Source organism: Mesoplodon mirus, assembly GCF_964341445.2.
Source record: "Mesoplodon mirus genome assembly, contig: HAP1_SCAFFOLD_34, whole genome shotgun sequence".
NCBI lineage: Eukaryota > Metazoa > Chordata > Mammalia > Artiodactyla > Ziphiidae > Mesoplodon > Mesoplodon mirus.
Genome location: NW_028295813.1, coordinates 57,061 through 71,338, shown reverse-complemented (window position 1 = coordinate 71,338; position 14,278 = coordinate 57,061).

Genomic DNA, 14,278 nt, shown 5'->3' with positions numbered 1-14,278 from the left:
ATTTCCTCTAGCCCTATTCTGTTTCCGTGGGCAATTCTAACCTTTGATGAATTTGTCTTCCAGATTGGAAATTAGAGTGGCATGTTCCTGTCCGAACAACTAAGACTTGTCTCTAAATTTTTCTCATCCTTCCGCTTCATCCTCTGGACAAATTCCAAACTGTGTGCAACAGGATGTTGACGGTGCAGATATCCCCAAGTGAGGAGATTGTTAGGAAAGATGCTGGAGGGGTGAACGCGAGCACCAGACAATGAGGAGATGAGGTGCCTTTTCCAAACTCTTTCTGATCAAATGGTGTACCATCCTCTAGGTGTGACAGGCATGTTTTAGCTGTAGGAAGGGTGCAGTGCATGGAAGGAGAACACCAGGGATTTTTCCAAATCAGTGCCTCCCCGTACCCCAAACTGGGGAATTTTTAAGCTACGGCTACACGTATGTCCATTAAGGGCCTTGGGAAATAGGCAGAGCCCAAACTTTAGATGATTGAAATCTTCAGGGTCAGAAGCGTTCACCATCGGCCTTGCTTAGGTTACATTTTATCTGTCTTTGATAGACGATGTCAATAAAAATATCTATTCTTTTTCAGATAATTTCCCCTTATAGGTTATTGCAAAATATTCAGTGTAGTTCCCTGTGCTATACAGTAGTTCCTTGTTGATGATCTATTTTATACATAGCAGTGTGTATGCGTTAAGCCCACACTGTTAATTTATCCCTTCTCCTACCTTTCCCCTTTGGTAATAATAAATTATAAGATTTTATACTTCTCAGAAATGGGGGAGCTGAAAGAGGGGTATCGTTTTCAATGGAAAAGCATTCAAAACAAGATTGAAGCTTCATCCATGAGTATTCGATGTACATCCATGGAAATAAATCACTTCATTTCTCTAATGTTGACCTGACAAATAAGACAGATGTCTTCACTGAACTTGCTTATAGTAAAGTGATGGAAATATCAAAGGTAAGTCTTAGAAAAATCTTATTTTACCCGAGCATTATACACTGCTCTATGTTAACTACAGTTTGGCTCACACATCTGTTCATTGAAGTTACAATGTTCTCAATTTCTGTTACTGATCCTCCAGAGTGGACCTCAACAGAAGTCCCCGTGCCCAGTGTCATTGGAGCCAACAGATCAAGACTGAGTTTGGTTCAGAAGCAAAGGAAACATTATTTTGAAAACAGAATGGAGAGGTGAGAGCGTGCACTCCCCCACGGGCTGTGGGCTGGGATGCTGTGTAGGGATCCCGGCAGCATCAGTGGGAGGGAGGGGATGTAGCTCTCGAGGGCTGGGTTGGCTGCAGCTCAGACTCTATGCCGTGGAGTCTGCATGGGACTCCGCTAGCTGAGGTGTGGACCCAGCCATTCTGCTCTACGAAATCGGGTCTGAAGTGCCGGGTGTGGGACCTCTGCATGCGGAACCTTAGGAGCACGTGAAATTAGACAAAGCACAAAGGAAAAACAGGTAAGACTTTATTTTATTGCCCAGATTCTCTTTTTATCTCCCAGGAATTTTTAATGAACGTTGCCAGAGACGAACACCTCCTCTGCTTTTTGTTCTGTTCCTCATTCTTCGGGTGTTGAGGGTGCAGACCCCTCTTTTGTAACTGCTTCATGCTGTGGAGGTAGCCCTGATACTTCGGGGGAGGGGCAAAACCTCTCCCCACCAGCCTCCAGGTGAGGTTGATTGTCCCAAGGCCTCCTGCCTCACTTCTTGTACGCCTGAGCACCAGCATTGGAAATGTTATAGATTCTAATGACCTTTAAGTGTCCAGGAGAGAGATGTGCAGAGATGCTGAGGTGGCAGGTTTCACCCCACCCCACATTTGTTCGGTGACCTTAGGCTGACGGTTTTTGCCAGCCTAGATGCTCTGACCAGTAGTCTGCGCTTTCTTTAATTAGGTCCCTGAATTAATGTACAAACAGCACCATGTGTCAGAACCCTGCCCGCGCAACTCCCAGACAGTCCAGGGTCAGTGGTGATCCAGGACCATGACGTCCACTGAGTCAACGGCCTTTAGAAGTAGCCAGCAGTCCAGCCGGTCATATTGGCCACAATCACCGCGGTGTCTGTAGGGTTTTCTATGGTGAAAGTGTGATATACGTTTCCCCCGCCAAGCTTATTAGCTCCCCTCTGGGTGCAGTAAGTCCTGCAAGCAGTAGTCTGCTCTTTCGGGGCACAGTCTTGTTGTTTTCTGAGAGAAACTCCAGGTCAAGTGATGGTCACACGAGTCATCTTGGGTGCCCGTTGCCCCCATTTGTCTCTCTGGAGGTTGGAGTTGGAGGGCCTCCTCACTCGAGGTCAGTGTGTCCACAGAGCGGCCCCTGCAACTTCAGGGCATGATGGGTGGTTAGGATCACGACGTGTGGTCCTTTTCCCTTAGGAGGGAGCTGGCCTTGTGGGCTGCTGATTTCCAGCTTTTTAGATACCCCAGTATCCTGGCCTGATGAGTCGGTGGGCAAAGCCCTTGGTGACCATAGTTTATCATACCTGAAGGGCATTCTTGTGTTGCTCCATTTCAAGTGGTCCCAGTTTTTGCACTAAGGCTCCAAGGGCAATTAACCTTTGACCGGGTATGTAAAGGTCAAAGGGTTTAGCTAAATTAGCGAGTTCCTGGGCAAGGGTCTGAATTGACTGCTCTTTCCATTCTTGAAAGGCTGCTTCTGTATTCTATACAAAAGGATCATCATCTTTTCGTGTCAGTGTTTCATGTAGAGGCCCAGCTATTAGACTGTAGTTAGGGATCCAGATGCAGAAAACCTTGGCCTCCCCAGGAACCCCTAAGCTGTCTTCTAGTTTTAGAAGAGGTAAGGCTGCAAATGGCTTCTTCCCTATCCTGGGATGCGTTTCTCTGAATATCTGTGAGAATGAAGCCCAGGCATGTCACCTGAGCCTGGGATATTTGAGCCTTTTTCTTGGACACCTTCTATCCTTTCTTGGCTAGGTAGTTCAGAGGCGTCTTTAGTAGGCCTGGCGATCAGAATGTCATCTGCATATTGAAGGAGGGTTCCCTTTTACAGAGGTAGAACGTTTAGGTCTTTAGAGGTCATTTCCCCAATGATGGTGTGGGGATTTTTGAACCATTGGTGCAGGACGGCCCAGCATTATTGGTTTTGTTGCATGTTGTGTCCTGCCACTCACAAGCCAAAAATTCTTGTGACTCTGAGATGAATGGAATACAGAAGAAGGCATCATTGAAGTGTAATACAGAATGCCATGGCCTGGTGGATGGTAGAATTTCCAGCAGGGTGTAGGAAATAGGAGCTACTGGATGTATATCCTCGGTGGCTTCACTGACTGTCCTGATATCCTTTACCAGGTCTCCAGCAGCCCATGGGGCTCTCGTGGTCAGGCCAATCCCAGGATATGGAGCTCACCTGGGCTGCATCCCGCACCCCACAGCCCACGGGGCTCTCGTGGTCAAGTCCTTCCCAGGGTATGGAGCTCACCTGTGCAGCTACCCAGCAGCCCATGGGGCTCTCATAGTCAGGCCCTTCCCAGGATATGGAACTCCCCTGGGCAGGTACCCCAGCAGGGCTGGACACACAGGAACTGTGCACATAGCCCACCTTGCAGAGAACCCCCAGCTCACCTGTCGCTCACAGCTGACACAGAACACCTCAGAGCAGGACTTGAACTAACAAACAGCAGCTCTGACAGGTCTGTGACCCTGGCTATCACTCTGTGCAGCCTCTCTCTGCCTGGTCTTCCAGACACTTCCACTGCAGCCAGGGCACCAGGCCTCTGTCTCCACCCACCATCACTCCTCTCCCTGACTCCTGGGTTCCTCTCATTAGGATAGGGTCTTCTTGAAGTTGTTTTCCACTAATGGACCTGATAAAATGATAAGAAAACAAGCCGCAGCTGCAGCCCCTTGTCTAGCCTGACTCTCAAGAGCCCACACCTCTTCCTTGGGCCTGGCCCGTTTAACAAGTTTCATTTTCTGCAACTGTGAGCCACTGAGGGGTGAGGATTGGCTGATTTGGGCAGCCTGACACTGCCTGCCAGCCCTCCCCAGGTGTGCCTGTGTTGAGGTCAATATAAACACCTCTCCAGTCAGCAAGAGCCCCTGTAGCTGTGCCTGATGCCTTATTCTCTGCCCCATCAGCAGTGTCGGGGTTGGGGTGGTGGTATGGAGGGAGAGGCCGTGGCTTTGTGGGTGGCCCAGTGTGAGTGGGGCTCTGCTGGGCTTTCTGCAGGAGTTGCCAGGCTGCCACCTGCTAAAGAAGAGGATGTGTCACCCATACCTGCCGCTGGAATTTTTCCCCAGGCAGAGGTGAGGAAGTAAAAAAGCAGTGGGGGCCATGGCAGGAGGGGTATCTCAGGCAGGGAAATGGAAAGATTCCAGAAGAGCATCTGGGGCCAGGACCATCCTGACTGGCCTGCAGGCACCAAGTCGGCCTGCGTGCTGTCGCTGGTGTGGCTCCACAGCCCTTCCTCTAGGCTTGCAAGTGCTTGTACATATTCAGGTGTTTTACCTGGAAAGGGTGGGAAGAGTTCAGCTGCAGCAGGACTGGGACTCAGCTCACATTTACTCACAGACGACTCGACACAGTCCCCCAGCTTTGCAATGAGGATGCTCCTTGTGGGGGGGAGTGCTGCTGAGTGCATGGGAGACGATTTCCCACCTCTGACCAACTTAAGAATTTTTACCACTGGAGCAAGTGCCCTGATACGATTTTCCTCTGTATAACTGGTGGGTTCTGTTTTATTTTTATTTTTTTTCTTTATTTTCTTTTTGGTTCAAGGTAGATTTTATTTATTCCTCTTTTTTTTTTAATTTGGAGATATAAACATGGAAATAATGCATTAATATAAAGACATCTATGTGAAGGGAAAAACTTTTTTTCTGTTTTATTTGATTAAATGTTATTTATTTATTTCTAATTTTTTAAAATTTATTTATTTCTTTTATACAGCAGGTTCTTATTGGATATCTATTTTATACATATAAGTGTGCACATGTGAATCCTAGTCTCCCAATTCATCCCACCACCACCCTTACATGGTGTTCCCCCCTTGGTGTCCATATGTTTGTTCTCTACATCTGTGTCTCTATCTCTGCCCTGCAAACCGGTTCATCTGTACCATTTTTCTAGGTTCCACATATATGCATTAATATACAATATTTGTTTTTCTCTTTCTGACTTACTTCACTCTGTATGACAGTCTCTAGATCCATCAAGGTCTCTACAAATGACCCAATTTCATTCCTATGTATGGCTGAGTAATATTCCTTTGTATATAAGTGCCAGATCTTCTTTATCCATTCATCTGTTGATGGACACGTAGGTTGCTTCCATGTCCTGGCTATTTCAAATAGAGCTGCAATGAACATTTTTGTACATAACTCTTTTTGAATTATGGTTTTCACAAGGCAAATGCCCAGTAGTTGGATTGTTGTGTCGTATGGTACTTCTATTGTTAGTTATTTAAAGGAACCTCCGTACTGTTCTCCCTAGTGCCCATATCAATTTACATTCCCACCCACAGTGCAACTGTGTGCCCATTTCTCCAATAAAGGCCTCTCTGGCATTTATTGTTTTGTAGATTTTTTTGATGATTGCCACTCTGACTGCTGTGAGGTGATACCTCACGGTAGTTTTGATTTGCATTTCTCTAATGATTAGTGATGTTCAGCATCCTTTCTTGTGTTTCTTGGTAATCTGTATATCTTCTTTGGAGAAATGTCTATTTAGGTCTTCTGCCCGTTTTTAGATTGGGTTGTTTGTTTTTGTGATATTGAGCTACATGAGGTGCTTGTAAAGTTTGGAGATTAATCCTTTGTCAATTGCTTCATTTGAAAATATTTTCTCCCATTCTGAGGGTTGTTTTTGCATCTTGTTTATGTTTTCCTGTACTGTGTAAAAGCTTTTAAGTTTCATTAGGTCCCATTTGTTGATTTCTGTTTTTATTTCCATTTCTCTAAGTGGTGGGTCAAAAAGGATCTTGCTGTGATTTATGTCATAGAGTGTTCTGCCTATGGTTTCCTCTAAGTGTTTTATAGTGTCTGGTCTTATATTTAGATCTCTAATCAATTTAGAGTTTATTTTTGTGTATGGTGTTATGGAGTGTTCTAATTTCATTCCTTTATGTGTAGGGGTCCAGTTTTACCAGCACCAATTACTGAAGAGACTGTCTTTTCTCCATTGTATATCCTTAGCTCCTTTGTCATAGATGAGATAGCCATAGGTATGTAGGTTTATCTCTGGGCTTTCTGTCCTGTTCCATTCTTCTGTGTTTATGCCAATCTACATACACTTGATTCCATTATGGAGACATATAAATACATAGGTTTCAAGGTTATTACCAGTCAGATATATTCCTCTTCAGTGAATAGGGTGTTTTGTGTCCAGTTCATTGAGAAAGGAGTAGGTCTTGTCTATTACATATTTGGTATATGGAATGCGATCTGTGCTAATTTCAAACTCTGCTTTTACACATCACCCCACATCACCTTTCCCCTTAAGGAGGCATAAGTGTGTTTTCTAAATGTGTAACTCTGTTCTCTTTTGAAATTCAGTTCATGTGTAGACATGTTTACATTCCCTCTATAAGTGATATATTACAATAAGTTTCTTTTACTTTGTGGCTCATTTCACTTAGCATCATCGTAACTAAAGCCACTCATTAAGCTGCTATTGGCCTTATGACATTGATTTTATGTCTGAGTGACATTCCATTGTATATAAGTACCACAACATCTATATCTATTTTTTTTTCCTTTCCTGGGATATTTAAAGTGTACTGAAGTCGAGGTTCTCGTAAACAGAGCAGCCCTAAAGTTTGGGCTGGCTGTGTGTTATGAATTTTTAGTTTTCCCAAAATACACGCCCATGAGTGGAAGTGTGCTATGCTCTGTAGCTCTGTTTTAGAAAACAACATACAGTTCTCCAGAGAGGCTGTTGGCAATTTACATCCTGTCCATCGGCGTAACCAGGCTCCCTTTTGTCCATTGCCTGTCCTGCATTTGTGGTTTTTACACTATTTGTGGATGGCCCTTTTGACTGGAGGTAAGGGACACTTCTCTGTAGTGTGGATTTGCAATGCCTGATGGCTTGCTTGGCCAAAAAGGGCATATGCATTTTTTCCCGAATATATTCAAGAAAATACACATAATCCCTTTTCAGCCAAGGGCAACATTGTCGAAATTCTGTCGCTTTTCATGTGCTTTAAAGAGGACTCCAATCTACCTCTTGAAATCTGTTTCCTTCAATTCTGCCTTGCATTCAAATCCTCTTCACTGCCTTTCCTCAATATATTTCTGGATGATAGTTGTCCTTTATAACTCTGCAAGTTTGTGAATTGCTGTGCCCCTGATTTCCATTTTTCAACTCGCCTATTTGTGAGCTGGCTGCAATACCGCAGGATGGCTTTAGGCCCTAGTCTGGTTCCAGGGCTTCAGGCTGAGCCTTTGGTTAATTCTTCTTCCTGGTGGGAAACTAGAGTGACATGTGCCCATCCAAACACCTACAGCTAATCTCTCATTTATTCCCCCTCTTCCTGTTCATCCTCTGCACAATTTGCAAACTGTGCATATCAGGAGGGTAAAGGCGCTGACATTCCAAGTGGGGAGATTTTTAGTAATGCAGATGGAATGCCGAAGCCGAGCATGACAAAAGGAAAAATGAGGTACCTTTTAGAAAAGTTTCCCAATTACACAGTGTACCATCCACTGGGTTTCCCATGCATGTTTTAACTGGAGGAAGATTCCCTTAAACCTGGAGAGTTGGGACCACTAGAATGGGTAGCACACAGTATTGCTCTAAGTGGTGTTCTTTTGCTCACACAACCTCAGCAATCTTGTCAGCCCCAAGTGTCCAGTCTTATGTCTCATCCAGCTGTGGGTGTAAAGGTGGTTAATCCACGTTGCATCACAGGCCCTGAACGAAATTTTTAAGACTTTCTCACTGTTTCGCTGTTTTTGCATTTTGCTTTTGAAATTTATTTTTATAAGTGGGTTTAACTGAATTTCAGTGCTCTGTTCATGCCGTTATACTCACACATGATTCCTTTATGGAGACATGAGAATACATATGTATTAAAATACTGAGAGTCAGACATATTCCTTGCAATGAATAGGGGGTGTTGAGTCCAGTTCATTGTGGCGGGATTAGGTGTTGTCTATTACATACTTGGTTTATGTAACTGTATCTGTGCTAATTTAAAACTGTGATTTTATGCATCACCCCACCTCGCCTTTCCCATTAAGCAGGCAGAAGCTTGTTTTCTAAATTTGTGACTCCGTTGTGTTTGTAAATCAGTTCATGTGTAGCCATGTGTACATTCCCGCTATGAGTGATATCTTATGATAAGATTCGTTACTCTGGTATCTTTACTAAATCAGTTCATGTGAGGCCATGTTTACACGATCTTCATAAGTGATATCTTATGATAAGTTTCTTTTTCTGTGTGACTTATTTCACTTAGAATCATCGTACCTGAATCCACTCATTTTGCTGCTACTGGCCTTATGAAATTGATTTCATGGCTGAGGGATATACCATCGTTCGTAAGTACCACAATTTCTTGAACCATTTTTGTCTTTCCTGGGATATTTAAGGTATACCCAAGTTGAGGTTCTTGTAAGCAGTGAAGCCCTAAATTTTGTGGTGGCTCTGTCTTATTTATTTTCAGTTTTCCCAAGGTATATTTCCTAGACTGGAAGTGCCCTGGACTCTGTAGCTCTGTTGTTTACTTGTTTTAGGGAACACAATGCACTCCTCCACAGAGGCAGTTCGCAATTTAAATCCCGCCCATCAGCATAACAAGGCTCCCTGTTCTCCAGGGCCTGTCTTGCCTTTCTGGTTTTTACACATTTTGCAGATGTCCCTTTTGACTATTGGGAAGTGATACTTCTTTGTAGTGTAGATTTGCATTGCCCGCTTGCTTGCTTGGCCAAAAAGGGTGTATGCGTGTTCTCCTGCATATATTCAGGAGAAAACATATACGCCCTTTTTGGGCAAATGCATCATTGTCGAAGTTGTTCCCCTCTTCCTGTGATTTAAAGGCGATTCCAACATACCTCTTGAAATCTGTTTCCTGCTATACTGCCTCACTTTCAAGTCTGCCTCGCTTTCAAGTCCGCCTCGTTGCCTTCCCTCAGCAGATTTTTGGGCGATAGTTGTCCTTTATTACTCTTCCAGTTTCTGAATTGCTGTGCCCCTGAGCTCCATTTTTAAATTCGTTTTTTGTGAGCAGACCGCAAGTCCAAAATTTTGGTTCAGGACCTATACTGGTTCCCAGCGCGTGACTGAGAATTTGGTTAATTCTTCTTCCTGCCGGGCAATTAATGTGACATGTACCCGTCCAAATGCCTAACATCTACTCTCTCATTTGTTCTCCCTCTTCCCTTTCATCTTTGCCAAATTGGCAACTGTGCGAACCAGGAGGTTAAAGGGGCTGTCTCTCCAAGTTGGCAGATTGATAGTAAAGCAGTTGGAAAGTCAAACCGGAGCAAAAGGAGAGGGACTATTTGTTGAGTTGTAGAAACATTTTGTATTCACAGTGTGTCCATTCTCTAAGTTTCCCTTACTTGTTATATCTATAGTAATATTACCTTCAACAAGGAGAGTTGGGACTGATGGAATGGGTGCCATGCAGTACTGCTTTAAAGGGTCTACATTTGCTCACCCAATCTCACCAATCCTCTCAGTCCCAAGTGTCCAGCCTTATGCCACATCCAGATGTCGTTGTAGATATGGTCATTCCAGAAATCATCAGAGACCCTGAAGGAATTGTAAAGATATTCCATGTTCTTTTGTTTTGTTTTTGAAATTTCATTTTATAGTGGGTTGGAGCTGATTCTCACTGCCATGTTTATGCCATTCTAGACACAATTGATTCCCTTACGGAGACATATCAATACATAGGTTTTAAAGTTCTTACTAGTCACATATATTCCTCTGTGGGGAATATGGGATTTTGAGTCCCTTTCACAGAGTAAGGTGTAGGTCTTGTCTATTCCTTATTTGGTTTTTTGAACGGTACCTGTGCTTATATCAAACTCTGGTTTTATGCATCAACCCACCTCTCCTTCCCCCTTAAGCAGGCATAAGAGTGTTTTCTAAATGTGAGACTCCTCTCTTTCCTAACTCAGTTCATGTGTAGCCATGTTTACAGGATCTTCATAAGTGATATCTTATGATAAGCTTCTTTTTCTGTGTGACTTATTTCACTTAGAATCATCGTATGTGAATCCACTCATTTTGCTGCTACTGGTCTTATGACATTGATTTCATGGCTGAGGGATATTCCATCGTGCGTAAGTACAACAATTTTTTGAACCATTTTTATGTTTCCAGGGATATTTAAGGTGTACACAAGTTGAGGTTGTTGTAAGCAGTGCAGCCCTAAATTTGGGGGTGGCTCTGTCTTATTGATTTTCAGTTTTAACAAGGTATATTCCCTAGACGGGAAGTGCCCTGGGCTCTGTAGCTCTGTTGTTTACTTGTTTTAGGGAACACAATGCACTCCTCCAGTGAGGCAGTTGGCCATTTACATCCCGCCCGTCAGCATAACACGGCTCCCTGTTCTCCAGGGCCTGTCTTGCCTTTCTGGTTTTTACCCATTTTGTGGATGTCCCTTTTGACCGGTGGAAGTGATACTTCTTTGTAGTGCAGATTTGCATTGCCCGCTTGTTTGCTTGGCCAAAAAGGGCGTATGTGTTTTCTCCTGCATATATTCAGGAGAAAATGCATACGCCCTTTTTGGCCAACTGCATCATTGTCGATGTTGTGCCCCTCTTCCTGTGCTTTACAGGCGATTCCAACGTACCTCTTGAAATCTGTTTCCTGCTATTCTGCCTCGCTTTCAAGTCCACCTCGTTGCCTTCCCTCAACAGATTTTTGAATGATAGTTTTCCTTTATTACTCTGCCAGTTTGTGAATTGCTGTGCCCTTGAGCTCCATTTATCAACTCGTTTTTTGTGAGGTGAATGCAAGTCCAAAAGACTGCTCCACGACCTATGCTGGTTTACTGTGCTTGGCTGAGTCTTTGGTTAATTCTCCTTCCTGACATGAAATTAGAGTGACATGTGACCATCCAAACGCCTAACAGCTAATCTCTCCATGATTCTCCCTCTTCCCTTTCATCCTCTGCCAAATTGGCAAGCTGGGCAAACTAGGAGGTTAAAGGGGCTGTTTCTCCAAGTTGGGAGATTGATAGTAAAGCAGTTGGAAAGTCAAACCATAGCACCAGCAGAGGGACTATTAGTTGAGTTTTAGAAACCTTTCGTATTCACAGAGTGTACTTTCTCTAGGTTTCCCATACATGTTATATCTGTAGTAATATTCCCTTTAACCTGGAGAGTTGGGACCCATGGAATGGGTGCCACACATTATTGCTTTAAGGGGTCTGCATTTGCTCACCCAATCTCACCAATCCTCTCAGTCCGAAGTGTCCAGCCTTATGGCACATCCAGCTGTCGATGTAGATAGGGTCATTCCAGGTTTCGTCAAAGACCCTGAAGTAATTGTAAAGAATTTCCTCTTTTTTTTGTGTGTTTGAAATTCCTTTTTATAGTGGGTGTGAGCTGATTCTCACTGCATTGTTTATGCCAGTCTAGAAACACTTGATTGCCTCATGGAGACATATCAATAAATAGGTTATAAGATTCTTACTAGTCAGATATATTCCTCTGCGGGTAATATGGGGTTTTGAGTGCCTTTCAATGAGGTAGGTGTAGGTCTTGCCTATTCCATATCTGATTTTTGGAAAGGTACATGTACTAATATCAAACTCTGGGTTTATGCATCACCCCACCTCTCCTTCCCCCTTAAGCAGGCATAAGAGTGTTTTCTAAATGTGAGACTCTGTTCTCTTTCCTAACTCTGTTCATGTGTAGCCATGTTTACAGGACCTTCATACGTGATATCTTATGATAAGTTTCTTTTTCTCTGTGACTTATTTCACTTAGAATCATCGTACCTGAATCCACTCATTTTGCTGCTACTGGTCTTATGACATTGATTTCATGGCTGAGGGATATTCCATCTTACATATGTACCCCAATTTCTTGAACCGTTTTTATCTTTCCTGGGATATTTAAGATGTACACAAGTTGAGGATCTTGTAAGCAGTGCAGCCCTAAATTTGGGGGTGGCTCTGTCTTATTGATTTTCAGTTTTCCCAAGGTATATTCACAAGGCTGGATGTGCCCTTGGCTCTGTAGCTCTGTTGTTTACTTGTTTTGGGGAACACAATGCACTCCTCCAGAGAGGCAGTTGTCAATTTACGTCCCGCCCATCAGCATAACAAGGCTCCCAGTTCTCCAGGGGCATTCTTGTCTTTCTGCTTTTTACACATTTTGCAGATATCCCTTTTGAGTGGTTGGAGGTGATAATTCTTTGTAGTGCAGATTTGCATTGTCCGCTTGCTGGATGGCCAAAAAGGGCGTATTCGTTTTCTCCTGAATATATACAGGAGAAAAGGAATACACCCTTTTTGGCCAAGTGCATCATTGTCGAAGTTGTGCCCCTCTTCCTGTGATTTAAAGGCAATTTCAACATACCTCTTGAAATCTGTTTCCTGCTATTCTGCCTCACTTTCAAGTCCACCTCGTTGCCTTCCATTAAACAGATATTTGGACGATAGTTGTCCTATATTTCTCTGCCACTTTGTGAATTGCTGTTCCCCTGAGCTCCATTTTTCAACTCTTTTTTTGTGAGTTGAATGCAAGTCCAAACTTTGGTTCAGGACCTATACTGGTGTCCGGTGGGTGGCTGAGACTTTGGTTAATTCTTCTTCCGGCCGGGAAATTAGAGGGACATGTTCCCGTCCAAATGCCTAACAGCTACTCTCTCATTGGTTCTCCCTCTTCCGTTTCATCCTCTGCCAAATTGGCAACCTGTGAGAACCAGGAGGTTAAAGGGGCTGTCTCTCCAAGTTGGGAGATTGATAGTAAAGCAGTTGGAAAGTCAAACCGGAGCACCAGGAGAGGGACTATTAGTTGAATTTTAGAGACCTTTCGTATTCACAGTGTGTCCATTCTCTAGGTTTCCCGTACATGTTATAGCTGTAGTAATATTCCCTTCAACCTGGAGAGTTGGGACCCAAGGAATGGGTGCCACTCATTATTGCTTTAAAGGGTCTGCATTTGCTCACCCAATCTCACCAATCCTCTCAGTCCCAAGTATCCAGCCTTATGCCACATCCAGCTGTTATTGTACATAGGGTCATTTCAGGTTTCATCAGAGACCCTGAAGGAATTGTAAGAAATTTCGCTGTTTTTTTGTTTTGTATTTGAAATTCCTTTTTATAGTGGGTTTGAGCTGATTCTCACTGTCATGTTTATGCCTGTCTAGACACACTTGATTCCCTTATGGAGACATATCAATACATACGTTTTAAGATTCATACTATTAAGATATATTACTCTGTGGTGAATATGGGGTGTTGAGTCCCTTTCACTGAGGAACGTGTAGGTCTTGCCTATTCCATATTTGGTTTTTAGAAAGGTACCTGTACTAATATCAAACTCTGATTTTATGCATCACCCCACCTCTCCTTCCCCCTTAAGCAGGCATAAGCGTGTTTTTTAAATGTGAGTCTCTCTTCTCTTTCCTAACTCAGTTCATGTGTAGCCATGTTTACAGGATCTTCACAAGTGATATCTTATGATAAGTTTCTTTTTCTGTGTGACTTATTTCACTTAGAATTATCGTACCTAAATCCACTCATTTTGCTGCTACTGGCCTTATGACATTGATTTCATGGCTGAGGGATATTCCATCGTACGTAAGTACCACAATTTCTTGAACCATTTTTGTCTTTCCTGGGATATTTAAGGTTTACGCAAGTTGAGGTTTTTGTAAGCTGTGCAGCCCTGAATTTTGGTGTCGATCTGTCTTATTTATTTTCAGGTTTCCCAAGGTATATTCCCTAGACTGGAAGTGCCCTTGGCTCTGTAGCTCTGTTGTTTACTTGTTTTAGGGAACACAATGCACTCCTCCAGAGAGGCAGTTGGCAATTTACATCCCGCCCATCAGCATAACAAGGCTCCCTGTTCTCCAGGGCCTGTCTTGCCTTTCTGGTTTTTACACTTTTTGCGGATGTCCGTTTTGATTGGTGGGAAGTGATACTTCTTTGTAGTGCCGATTTGCATTGCCCGCTTGCTTGCTTGTCCAAAAAGGGCATATGTGTTTTCTCCTGAATATATTCACGTGAAAACCCATATGCCCTTTATGGCCATTTCTATAATTTTCGAAGTTGTAATGCTTTTCCTGTGTTTAAAGGCGATTCCAATGTACCTCTTGAAATCTGTTTCATGCCATTCTT